The 13,668-nt window shown below is 40.3% G+C and overlaps 1 long non-coding RNA gene across 1 annotated transcript; it reads right to left on the bottom strand.

Annotated features, from left to right (window-relative positions):
- Positions 1–11,605: 11,605 nt before the first annotated feature.
- Positions 11,606–13,345, bottom strand: LOC134361281 (uncharacterized). Its single transcript, XR_010021397.1, has 2 exons — positions 13,151–13,345; positions 11,606–12,111 (listed from the first exon to the last, which is right to left on the bottom strand). It is a non-coding gene; the product is annotated as an uncharacterized LOC134361281 (long non-coding RNA).
- Between the last annotated feature and the right edge of the window lie 323 nt (positions 13,346–13,668).

The raw sequence follows: 13,668 nt of genomic DNA, 5'->3' as shown, positions 1-13,668 counted from the left end.
ATTACTTTCAGTTGTAGAGAACATACACTTTCATGGAAATAGAGGGTGTGGCCATAAAAACTTACGAGAAGCAAAACAAGCTGAATATTCAGCAAAGATAGATCATTACTTGCTCTTCTCTAAGTTATAGGCCATACCTGCCCTTTGCATTTTGGAAAGTATGGTTCAGAAACTACAAAAATTCTCAAGTGGCCTGGTTTTTTACAAGTTGAACAGGCATAACAATGATGCCCTTTGTGTTTCCAGAAGCATGGTTTAGAAACTACAAAGACTGTGACATGGCCTGGTCTTTTACAAGTTGAATAGGCATAATACTAAATAAAAATTAAAAGTTTTATGGCCACTTTTTTGCTGCACAGTCTCATGACTGTTGCAAATGTACCATCTTTTCTGGACTGCAGATGTTATTCATTTTGCTGCCTTTTTTATTTCCTGTATAGCTACATACTATGATGTGTTACCAGAAAGGTGAACTTGATATATTATGTGTGTGCCCTCAGTGAATTAGAAAATTAAGTTATAAATAATAGTACAACATGCTTTTGCATATCTTACCTTATTTTCATGAAGATCTTGGGGGAAAAAAAAAAACTTTTGTATCTGGAAGGAAAACATACTATGCACATCCAAACAGCAAAGCCAAACACAAAAGATTGCTAGGTGTGCCTTGGGAAAAGTTTATTCGTAGCCTAGAACTTAAAGAACTAGACTTTGAGGGTCTGATCAATGATGGGGGTGACAATCTTTTCATTAGGATGTTAAATTCTGTGCTTTATTCACCCTTTCCTCCCACTGACAACATTTGTTCAGATTCAGATGTTTGACTTTTGTGGCAGAACTTTTTAAAAAAAATTAATTTATGGGGTTTTTTCCCCCCATTTTTTTTTTGTTTGTTTCGGGGCAGCTAGCCATTATACTTTCTTGATAATGTTCTTTGAAGCACAAAAGTTTTAAATTTTAGTTAGTTGATGATGTTGACCCAAATTAAGGCTGTCGAGGCAGAAATAATTTTGTAAAGTTTATTGGGAGCCAGATGTGAGGATTGACCCAGGAACCACCATCCTACAGAGTCAGAGAAGTGTTCCCAAATTTCTGTCATTTATATTAGCAAAACTTTCATATGATCAGTGCTAAGGGGCTTTGTGGAATTTCTTTAAAGGTCTTTTGCATTTCTAATCTCATTGTTTCAAACATTCTGCTATTTCTCAGTTATTGGAAGTGGGGGGGGCAGTGGGGGTCCTGAGTACCCATGGAATTGTGAAAAGTTCTGCATTATTGCTAGCAGTGACCAACTATGAGAAAGCTAGAGGACAGCTCAGACATCTCTGGAACCTATTGCCTTATGTTTCAGTCTTCCTTATTCCAAGTTGATAAGCATTAGGGGACAATCCTTTTTGTTTTGTTTTACAATTACTAACATCACTTACATATTGAGTTTATTGTGTTCCAGGTTCTTACTCAGCACTTTAGGTGCATTATCTCTTTTAATCTTAACTAGGACTGAGTGAGCAAAGTACAGTGATTATAGGACGTATGCCTTCTGATTTGTCAGTAGAGGCATTTCAGGAATACCCTAGCTCTTTATTCCTGGAGAGGAATTACGAAGAGCAAATTGCTGCTGAATATTTCTACATTGATCCAGACAGACAAGTTAGAGCAGGCTATAAAAGGACTGCCTCAACCAGATCAGTCGGAAAAGTATACAGTAGATACCTTAATTAGTGTTTGCTCCATGAGATTCTAGTCAGCTTGGTCCAGTGTTGTTTTTTTTTTTTTTTTCCTGAACACTCCTGAAAGGGGAGCTCGTGTGGGCGTGGGGTGGGCAGGGGGCTTACTGGTTTACCTGGTAGCTGGTACCAATTATTGGTAGCCCCATTTTACAAATGGTGGAAGGAAAAGGTGTCTGAATTATCCTTCACAGAGCCTGGAAAAATACCCAGTGTTCTCTTCATATGCAGGGCATTTTGGGGCGTTAGTGGGGATATTTACTATGACTGTTGAATATTGTATACAGGACATGTATATCCCCAGACTTAAAATATCTTGATCTGAGTTTCTGTTACTAGAGGTGATCTTTTCATTACCCTTACAGTGGGCACTGGTTGACTGCTTTTTAGGGACCTGGAGATTTTATAGAACTTTGGACAGTGGAGAAAAAGGCAGTTCAGCTTATGGGCTGAGTTCTTTTTTGGTGTGTCAGTAAGAAAGTCTTGACTTCATGGTAATTATGTAATCCAAATAGGTAACAGAATGGGACAGTTGTTTGGGAATGTTTATTTTCTTGGGAAGGATTTTCTCTGCTTTTAGAAAATTGTACCCTGGTAGGAGGGTAGGAGACAGAGACGTCATCAAATAGTCCAAGGGATGGAATGTCCTGAGACCAGGCTGTGCCCTTCTGGGTTGTGGGTTTAGGCACAGGGTAGGTGGGGGTATGGATATGTCTGACAGCTGGGCTGTGGATATGTCTGACAGCTGGGCTGAAGCCTCTCTCTCTCTCAGTGGTCTTTTCTACCCTTTAGAGCAAAATGATGTTTTAGGCCTTTTGTTTAAGGCTTTTCTGTCTAAGAGGCCTGTATTCTCTCCCAATTTCTAACTTCCTAGAATTTTAAAGCTTGAAACCACTTTTCAGATCACAAATTTTAGTTCCTTCATTTTATTGAAGACTTTCAGACCCAGAGAGGTAAGGAGATTTACATGCCAACACTCACAACCCAGCAAATAGGTGATAGAGTCAGGATTTGAACACAGACATTTTATTTTTAGGTTTGGTATTTGTAAAAGCTGCACACTCTTACCCTCTGTTAAAATTGTCAGTACCTCTGCTACCCTGTAAATCCTATAGTTCTCTTATCGCATTTTTTCCTTCCTCTGAAATTCAGAAAGCAGGACTTTGGAAGACGATGGGGGATAATTCCAGTTCTTGGTTCCCTCCACCGCACTCTGAAGGATCAGTTTCTGCTAGGTTTCACGATGTCTTGATCCACATTATAGAGTTTTCATTAATTTTAACTCCTTAACGTTTCTAACCTATTTGCTGCTTTAAAATCCAAAACCTATCCATGCTGTTTAATTTCATTTTGGCTTCTGCCAGGTGTGACTCACAAACAGCCTTTGATGCCCAGGGGACTGCCCACTCTCCGGTCCTCACCAGTGAAGCCCATTCTTGCTTATGCCCACTCATGGGCATAATGGCATAGTTAATTCCTGCCTTACTTTCTCCCTTTTGTATCATAAAATTGCCCTTTTAGCTGATGTGACACAGCCCTGCTGGTGATATTATTTGCCAATGAAAGAAGGTAATTATATTTTCCTTGGGTTGTTTAATTGAGTGATTTAGAATATCTTAAGACTAAATCTGTCTCTTTGGCTCCCCTCAGGTTTTGAAACAAGTAGTGAGCCCCAAATGCTACACTTTGGCTTATATGCAGGTTTTTATTTATTTTATTAAGTATCAGAGGCTCCTTTTTCACCAAGTTGCACTGTCTTCGAACAGAATGAGAGTGCCCTCCATCCCTTCCCTTCTGCTTGTCTATACGTGACAATGCTTATGTGCCGGTTTCGTTTCGCTTCTATGTATGCATATTTTTCTCATATTCTCATCTTCACATATTTTTGATTTTTCTAATGTTCCTGCTATATGGCTTGAGTTCAGGTGACTTAACTTTATTACTAAGCTAAAGTTACAGCTGTTGCTAGAGTAGCCTCTGAAAGTCCCAGAGTGCCATGTGCCTAGTAAGTAAGCCAAAGTGACAGAGCAAAGCTGGATATTCCTTCCTGCCCCTTCCTGAGCTTTACCAGCAAGGGAAACGGGGTCAGCCCAGTGTTGTCACAAAGAATGGGACTCACTTCGGTAAGCATTTATTTATACAAATAAAACTGCTTTTATAGACAGCTTACTTTGAACTATATCCTTAACATGTAGGAACTCTGACTTCTATATCAGGAGCACACTTTGTGATGTGTTACTCGAGTGGCTTTGCCTCCCTTAAGTACAGACAGGAGGAAATGGCAAGCCAGGGTCCTAGTGAGAGGGAATCCCCAGCTGCCTTCCTCTTCTGTCTCAGCAGAAACACCACTCAATGAGCCCCTTCGCTGTGGCAGAGAGAGTGAGACATTTTCTCGCTAGTTAAACCATCACAGAATTTCATAAAATTTTCCTACATCTCCCCAGTTTCCAACAGTGTTAAGATAAAAATTCGTTTTTCTCCTAAACGATTTTTCCGTTCTGTTAGTTTGGTATCTTTTTTCCTGTTTAGATTTTGATCCACGCTGCTGCTGTGATCTGTAACATTTAGACAAATATTAATAGAAAAATATTTTACATGTTATTTCTACCCAGAAAAGTGGTGTGATTTCCCGTTTTTAAAATCCCTTCTGCCATCTGATAAACTTGACTCTTCTTAGGGTTGCAGCAAAGCTTCTTTCTCTTCATTTTTATTTCTAGGTTGTAGCCATCAATTCCATATTTGGTCAGAAAGTACATTTGTATTTTGCACATTTGATTAGGGCATCTGCTCTCAATTATATGTAGTAACAAGGGGCAGAGAGAATGGGGATAATTGGAATCCATAAACACGTCTCGCCAGCAGTTTCAACTTCCTCCCTGCTCAATCTCCTTTGAGAACCACTGACAGAAAAATTGGCAGCTTCTCTGTTCTCTCCTTTTATTTTTCTTGCCCATCACGTGATATGGGTGTTAGTTAATAAGCAACAAAGTGCTAAAAAGATGTCAAGTGTGAGAAAAATGAAGGGAATGGAGTGTCACTGGTGTGTGAGGGCTCCTGAGAGTTCGTTGTTAAATATTTAGATTTTGTGAGCTAAATCATCATGGGTAGATTGAAGTTGGCCATGGTGAGAGTATTTATACCACAGATATCAGCAAATGCTGCAAATTAAGCACCCCCAGCTGGTTTAACAGCCCAGCACTGATCTAGATATCATGCCCTCCTCAATAATCAAGGCCTCACTAGGGTGAGATCAGTTTGTTTCCTCTTTTGTACGAAGCCCGGTGCTTAAAGCAGAGCAGGAATGAACAATTTGAGGAATAAATGTTTTTCAAAAAGTGTGTGTCAATCTTACATTGGGTTACATTGCCTTCTACTGGTGGATCAGACAGTCTCTTGATTCAGTGTCTTTTCCTAGTTAGTCTGTGTATCTGCAGATTCCTTTTCAGTTTATTATAGTAGGGAAGGATTGGACATCCTCAAAGACATATGACCAGTGTTTACAACTCTTTTAGCTCAAACAGATCAGGGTCTTTTTTTCTTCTAGCTTCACTCATTCATCTCAATTTCCTTCCTCTTTTCCTCCCTCCCTCCCTCTCTCCTTCTTTCTGCCAACATTTATTAAGTGCTCACTGTGTTACTCAACAGGAATACAAAGACGACTAAGAAATGTTCTTGCAGTGAGAGAGCTCTCATGCCTTGTGGGAAGAGATGGGGAGGAGAGGGACTAACATTTATTAAGCGATCTAATATATCCCGTGCTCTGCACAGCCATTTCATTTAATCCTCACGACAACCTGGTGAGGTATGCATTACCCCCATTTATTGAAAATGAAATTGAAGCTTGTGGTAAAATATCTTGCCCAGTAAGTAGGGAAGTCATGATTCAAATCCAGGTCCTGCATCTCAGGATCCCATGTTGTATAGCAGCCATAACCATATGAATAACTTATTACAAAACACAATGATGATGACAGTAACAGTTACCTTGTGGATAAGGCACCATCAACCTGCTTTGAGGGAGTAGAGGAAGGTAGCTCGTGTCTGAGTCTTCAGAGCAACTCAGTGAGGAAGGCCTTTTGGTTGAAAGGTTGAAGAAGGTAGATGTGAGGCTTGTGCGAGGTGCTTTCTGAGGGTGAGTTGGGGCAGATCTTACAGGTTTTGCTTAAAATCTTGGAATTTATCTTGAGGGCGGTAGGGAATGGATAAAAGCATTTTAAGTGGGAGAGTAACTGAACTAAGTTAATGTTTTATATCACCCCTCTGGAGGCCCTTTGGAAAATGGCTTGGAACAAAGCAGGAATGGAGTTGAGGAGACTGGTCGGCAGTGATGTGGGTGGGAAGGATCTAGCTGCTTGTGAGAAGACGGGGGAGGAGCACAGACGTTGACTCCCCTTCCTTGTTGCAGGCTCAGATTTGTCCTGGAGTTTGGGGCTACGGGTCTCACCGACACACGCTTCCCTTTGAAGACCAGCTTCCACTTTGGGCAAGTTGGGGTAACTGGCATAGATCCCATTTTCAGGAAAGGAGGAAATGGTGGTGCAGTGGGCACAACCGTGAATTAGGAATTGCAAGACGTGGGCCAACCATCGAATCTCTTAGGGCCTTAGTTATCTCATCTGTAAAACGACGAGCATGGATCCTTCATGCTTTTGGGTCCCTTTCAGGGAGGAACCCCATCTGCCTAGATGCAAGAGCACACTGGGGCAGGAGTGGCCGGAGCAGAGGTAAGCTCCACATTTCTGTGGAGTCTCAGTTTTGACTTAAATTACACTGTAGATTTCACCTCTATGCCATAATAAATTCTCATTTATCTTGAAAAAATAATGTCCTCCTTAACTCTGGACTTTTTCACTGCTGGAATCAGTTGACTCTGTCCTTATTCTGGTTAGAAGAATTTTGTGTTTTCTCCTAGCTGTGGATCTTTGAGCACTACCCTATAATCAAAGAGTTTAGACTTGGGGTTTTAGATCTGGGTTGTGATGGAGAAACAGGAATATGATGTGTGCTGACCATTATCATCATAACTCTTTGGATGAGTTTTTATTATCAAGGGACCTGAAGAGCTCTGCTCTCTGGCCAGTATAACAGATGTATTCCCAGAAAATTGTGTGCAAAAGATGTATTTTTGCAACTCATTTTTCGCATTTACATAGATTATTCTTGTTTCTGATTGGTCCTCAATGGACAGGGATGCCACCAAGCTTTATTTTTATCTGTCAAGCCATTTATCGAAAAAAATAAAGAAAACAAAAAAACTAATTTACTAAGGAAATTTTGAGAATCTTTGGTAAAATTAAGAATCTTGGAGCATGAATGATCCTGCCCCAATCTATCCATCTTGCATTTTTGGATTTTCAGAGATCTGTCTTAGAGTGGGGGCACACCTCTGATCTTGATAGCCAAGGAGGAGGGGGGTTATGCAGATGTCACAGGCAGAGGCACATCACTGAGCCTGGTAAGGGCTGAAAGCTCCCAAGAGATGCAGTTTAAAGCTGCACTGGGTAGGCCAGGGGACTCACTATGATCAAGGCACGACAGTGAGGCAAACATTCTGTAACAAACCAACTCTTGGGTTTCCAGAGGACTGGAAAAAGCTAGAACATTTAGAAATACCAGGCATCACGCTGGACACTTCACAAATGCAAGGGTACTTCAAAAACTTTGTGGAAAAGTAGAATTAAAAGGGAATATGAATCTTTCCATGAACTTTTGGAAATACCCTCATATGGCCTTGCTGAGTGCTCCCAACTAACCTTTGAAGTAGGTTCTGTTTTTATCTTCACTTTAGAGATAAGAAGGTTGACCCTTAGATTAAGTGATTTAAGTGTGTCAAAAGAGAAAATTACAACAATTTAGTTTAAAGATCTTAATTGGTTTTCTCTGAGATTGTAGAATCAGGCAGCACTACGCTCCATAAAACAGTTAAGTGTTCCAATGAACCGAGCACAAGAGGTTGGTTTTATAGGCAGAGGAGAGCTGAGGAAAGCAGAAACAAAGAGAGCGGGTTGGTCCTTTCAAAGTTGGTTGTAAGGTGGGGACAGGGAGACAGTAGAAAAATAACTGATTGATTAACATCAGGTTACTTTTTTGTAAGGATTAAAGCAGAGGGGAACTTCATTATCATGCTGATTAAAACTGGCCTTCTCGGAAAGTCAGGTAACAACTTAGTTTTGATTTGGTGATGTGGAAACCTCATCATGAGTGACTCCATTTTGGTTTTTAGTCTGGTATGCAGGAGCTTAGCCCAAAACAATGGCCTCTTGTAATTCTTTTTAGGAGGGATTGCTGAGATTTTAATTCAAGCCGGTCTGACTCCAAAATTCATGCTTTTATTCACTCTTCTGTTTTCTCAGTAAACTTACAAATGCTTTTAAGCCCTGAGGCCTATAGCCAGCATGTAGCCCAATAATGTATGCTAGTCATTTGTAGTTAATATTTGGTCGTGGCTAATATCGAGAGGGCTATGACCCTGAGTGCCCAGTTTGTAATTATGGTATTATTAGGACTTTGATTTCAGAAGAAATACAAGATCTGCCCAAATCCTGATCATCCAGTTTGGAAGAATCCTTTACATCTGAATTTATACCTTTTCCTCCCTTCCTCTAATCTCCTTTAGATCTCTATCCAGTGTAGCCATAACCCACCATCTCTGCCCTATCACTCCTTTGCTTTCTCTGGAGGTAAATCTTATGAATGATGAATCAGTCATAATAGGTTAGGTTATACTGCAGAGCAAATAACCCCAAACTCTCAGTAGCTTAAAACAGCAAAGGTTGATATTTTCAAATAACAAAGATTTCTGTATCCATACATGTCTGTCATGTGTCATGAGTGAGGCTCTTTTCTTAGTCACCTGGGAATCCAGGCTGATGAAGCAGCCACCTTCTCCAGTGAATGTGGCTGGGGTGCTGAGCCAACAGGAAAGGAGAAATTGGAGAATCTCTAATGGGTATTTAAATGCCCTGTCATTTCTTCACTCCACTCATTGGCTAGAACTCTGTGCCACCCAACGATAAGGGGCCAGGAAGTGCCTCCTCTCCTGTGCCCAGGAGGAGAAAAACAAATATTTGGTGACCAGCAGTAATAACCTCCACATAGACCGTGCCATACTCACCCTACTTCCTTCTTGTTTTCTCCACAGGTTTGGCTAATTTGACCTCAGATAAACTTTATAGGACACATATAGCCTCATTCATTCCTCCTTCCCCTTGTCTTCCAAAACTGTTTCAGGTACTGCAAAATAATGTCTCTCTTTCCTTTGTGTGAACCATTTGTGAGCCAAAAGGAAAGGTCGTAAGCCTTGAAGTGAAATGGGGGATTGATTACAGGACTCCCCATCCCCTTTCCGCAGACACCAAAATCCGAAGATGCTCAAGTCATTTATATAAAGTGGCATAGAATTTGCATATAATCTACGAACGTCCTCCTCCCCCACATGCTTTAAATGATCTCTAGGTTTTTATAATACCTAATACAATGTAAATGCTATGTAAATAGTTGTTATACTATATTTTAAATTTGTATTTTTTTATTGTTGTATTGTTATTTTTTATTGGCTTTTTTTTCCTCAAATATTTTCTACCTGAGATTGGTCAAATCCTCGAATGTGAAACCCGTGCATACAGACTGTATTAAAGAGCTAGGGCTACTAACCTCAAAAGCTCCTGAATGACCAGAAGTTCTTTTGATCTTCACAAACATCTCTCTGGGCTTCCTCACTTGCTAAAATAAACCTGTCTCTCCTCCAGTGTCAATATTCAAGATAAATAAATCATGTTCACATTCACTTCTATTGTTTACTGCTTTGCTTAATTGGCTATATTGCAATAGTATTGAATAATATTTTCTACCAATTTTCAATCAGACATGAAGTCTTTCAGGCACATTACAAATTAAATGGACATTTGCATGATAAATTGGGTACCTAATCACCAATTTTAATTTGCTTCTGAGGGAAATTGTATTCTAAATTTCAGACAACTGATTTGTAAACCCTGTTTTAGAATGCAAGCTATTTCTAGATGGGACTCTTTCTCAAGAGCAAATTTCTGTATAATCAGAATCCCAGAATAAATGCTGTGTTTTAATGGACAATTCTACCCTACTGCATTCATTGGTTATTATCTCTGAAAAAATTAGAATATGCAAAATGTACTTATAGTTTTACTGAACACATTGAACTTTTTCCTTCATTCTCCATTTCAGTTTTTCTACACTAACTCAGATTGAAATTTTGCATTATCTTTGACTTCTCCCTCTTCGTATTTATCCCTTTCATTTATTTAGTTATTCATTCATCCATTTACTCACTTAACCATTCAACAAATATTCACTGAGTATCTACTTGTGCCAGGCACAAGGCAAGGTTCTGGAGAAAGTTAAAAAGTCCCTGACCTCAAGGAGATTCTGTGTAGCAGAGAGACATCCATGCCAACAATTATAGTACAATAAAATAAGGGTATATTGGAGATACATACAAAGAGCAGCAGAAATAGAGAAGAAATACCCAGGTCTGCTTGAGGGATTTAAGAAATGTATCAGAGAGCAGGTGGCTTTTGACCTGAGACTTAAAGAATGAGCTGGCCTGGCTGACAAGCCGGGCAAGGCAGTTCCAAGCAGAGCAGACATTGTGGAGGTGGGAGAGAACACTGTTCCCAGAAGTTCTACTGCTGGGGGTGAAACTTCAAATGCAACAGAGGAAACCAACAAGGGGATAAGCATGAGTTGGTGAGCAGGGAACAGAGCACTGAGGCCTTTGCCTACCTTTCAGAAGAGTTTGCATTTTACCTGGGGAGTGAGGGAGCCATTGAAAGCTTTTGAGCAACATCAGATTTGGTGGCAATGCGGAGGCTGCTCTGGAGAGTCATGACTCTAGATCAGGGCTTCTCAACCTTATCCCTGGACTTGTAAAGGATCCATGGATAACTTTCTGGGATCTGTGAACTTGGATAGGGAAAAAATTATATTGTCATTGTCACTATCCTCTAACTGAAATTTAGCTTTTCCTTCAGATATCAGTCTAGACAACAGATAACAGTAGGATTAGCAGAAGGTAAGAGTTTATCACCAATAGAAATCTGGTATTTTGATATCATGTTACAGTTGTTGCAGGTATCTCAAAATACCTATGTGCATTTTTCACTAAACTGAAATTACTGTACATATTAGACCTGCTACATGTTACATGTTTAATGAATTAATAAAGAAGCACATATATTACTGTCACAACTTTTTAAAAATTTGATATTTGTATTTTAATATAATTCATCTTTTGCATTTTATTTTACGATCTAAGCACATTATTCTGAGAAGGGGTCTATAAAAAAGGTCAGAAGTCATGAAACAGACCAAGGATTGGCCAGGAGGTCATTGAAGCCCAAGGCAGTGATGGAGAGGAGAAGGAGACGGAGGACGAGGAGGAGGACTTTGTGGGGGATTCTGGAGACAGAGTGAATGTGTTGATAGACGTGGGACACAAAGCAGAGGGAGGGGTTCACACACACCCACCCCCCTGTCAGGTTGCTGGCTGGAGCAGAATTCTTCCTGTGCTTTATTACATCTGTCCATTCCTTCCCACTATCGTTATTTACCTCTTAAACTTTTATCAAAGTAAAACATGTAGCGTGGTTTAAAAAAATCAAGTAGCGTGGAAAGATGTAATGGAAAACAACCATCCTTTGCTTCCCTTTTCTGCACCTGACAATCCTACGCTTTTCTGAACTCCTCTAGTGTTATCTTCTCTAGCTAGACAGCAAATTCTGTGCAGGCAGTGCTTGCAGTCTGCAGTCCCCACCATATATATATATATTTTTCCCCCCACCATATTTTTCACAGTAGGTGTTGAATAAATGACTGATAGATTCCAAAGGCACTTCCTGTTTTGAGGTCACTATGTACATTTATTGTCAATATACCATACTCTAGTTACAGAAGTTATCAACCTTGACATTCTGGGAAATTGTTCTTTTACCTAAATTCCCACATTTTCTGTCATTTGTCTTCTCATAAAATAATACAGAATGTGCAAATAAAAATTCCATTTACTTGGGCTTCCTGGTTGTTCACATGAAAGTGAGTTTAGTGATGGTGGGTTAAATAATGCTATGTAATCTTAAACCAGAAATTGAGAAGGTGGATTTGGAATTTCCACACTTCCCCCCCCACCCCCCTTTTTTTTTTTTGGCGGTTGTATGTTCTTGGCCACAGTGGTTTTAATGTCAGCGTTGTTGCTCAGGTTGTAGACTGCAGATGTGGCTGTAGCAGAGCACTTTGGTTGGCTTGCTGAAATTCCTTGCCATGCGTCTTGTGAGGTCCAGGAATGTATAGTTTTGCGGTCTGATGTATTCTGATGATTGCCAGATAAAATTGATGCCTGGTACTTTTTCTAGGAAAAACACATTTGGACGTGTCCAAGTTGATTTGTAGGAACTTAGTGTTATTAGAACTTTGTGGCAAAACTTTTTCTCAAGTGGCAACAGAAATAAAGAAACTCCAGTTTTGAGGGCTGTTAACAGCACTTTCCATTAGTGCCAAAGCCGAAAAGGTTGACAAAGTACTGGATTGTTAATATGGACCTTCCACAAAAATAAGCAACTATCTGGACTTTTAAGAGTTACTGAGACAGTAAAATACACTTTTAACTACTGACATAAGACTAACCCTCAAACTTTTAGAAAAAGGCACTTTTCCCCTTTATATTCTATTAACATTTCTCAATTTGGTAACCAGAGAGACTATTCTGGGGTTAACCTTGAGGTCTGATTGCTGTTTACTGTTCTTGCTGTTTTTTGGAGGGAGGGAGAGCAGGGTTTTGGAGAAAAGGACTATTGAAAAGTTAGCTTCGCAATTTACACATGCAAATCACAGTCCTTTTCTTCATTTATACTATAAACATTTGAGGAACACGTTAGTGAAGAAATTAGAAAGATTACCTGTTAATACGAGTTACTTTTTCTTTAAACTTACTGACTTCTCCCTTCACACGAATGGGCTGGGTAACAAGTTTTTACTTGTTGGCAGTGCAGTTAAGCCTCAGAATATTCTAGGAGCAAAATGACTAATTTTATTTTTGAAAAAATACTTTGTTGAAATATAAATTTTAGGGGAGTAAAAATTTTAGATTGGGAAGAAGTATTGCAGCAACAGACCTTCAAGCCCAACTTTTTTTTTTTAAGACTTGACATTTAAGCACCAGAAGAGAGAACTTTTAGGGTTACTAAAGGAAGTAAAAACCGAGTCTCAGCAGGAGAGATTGGAAGAGACTTGACCTTGATTTACATATGCAACAGCAGAAATGAATTAGCCGGGGAGATATTTCTAGGAACTAGTTAAGGGAGAATGAAAAAGATAGGAGAGGGAAGGTGTCTGTCTGTCTCTCTGTCTGTCTGTCTGTGTCTGTCTGCGGGACGAGGAATCTCACTTACAGTTTCCGTTCTTTCTACTTGAGGCTCTTCAAACGGAGCTTCTGCTAGGGGCTCCGGCTGTCGACAGGGAAGTGCTCCTGGCGCCACCGGGTGATGCAGCAAAAGTTCCCCGTAGCCCGGCTTGAGCGCGGAGCCCAATCGGGGCAGTGGCGTGGCAGCTCCTCCCAGGCGCGTCCGGGGCGCCGCCGCTCGGGGTTACGGGGACCTTATGTAACGTGGCGAGGGCAGCAAGGAGACGCTTCCAGCCTGCCCCACGTCGACGCATTTCATATGGGAAGCGCGCCAGAGGCGGGTGGACTGAGAGCAAACTGCTGGGTTTAACGCTTTGCTCTCCGTCTAACGGGTTAAATAAGTATCCTGCTATGTAGGAGAACGTGGCTGGGCAAGGTGACTTCCACAGATGGTACCATAAAAGAGCATCCGTTTTGTGGTTGTTAATGTAGGGTCCATACACTCTGTTCTCGTTAGCTAGTTTTTCAATTATTATGAAAGTAATGACATGCTCTTGGCTAAAAATC

The sequence above is a fragment of the Cynocephalus volans genome, chromosome 12 (assembly GCF_027409185.1).
Source record: "Cynocephalus volans isolate mCynVol1 chromosome 12, mCynVol1.pri, whole genome shotgun sequence".
Classification (NCBI taxonomy): Eukaryota; Metazoa; Chordata; class Mammalia; order Dermoptera; family Cynocephalidae; genus Cynocephalus; species Cynocephalus volans.
This window is presented reverse-complemented; position numbering and strand designations above follow the sequence as displayed.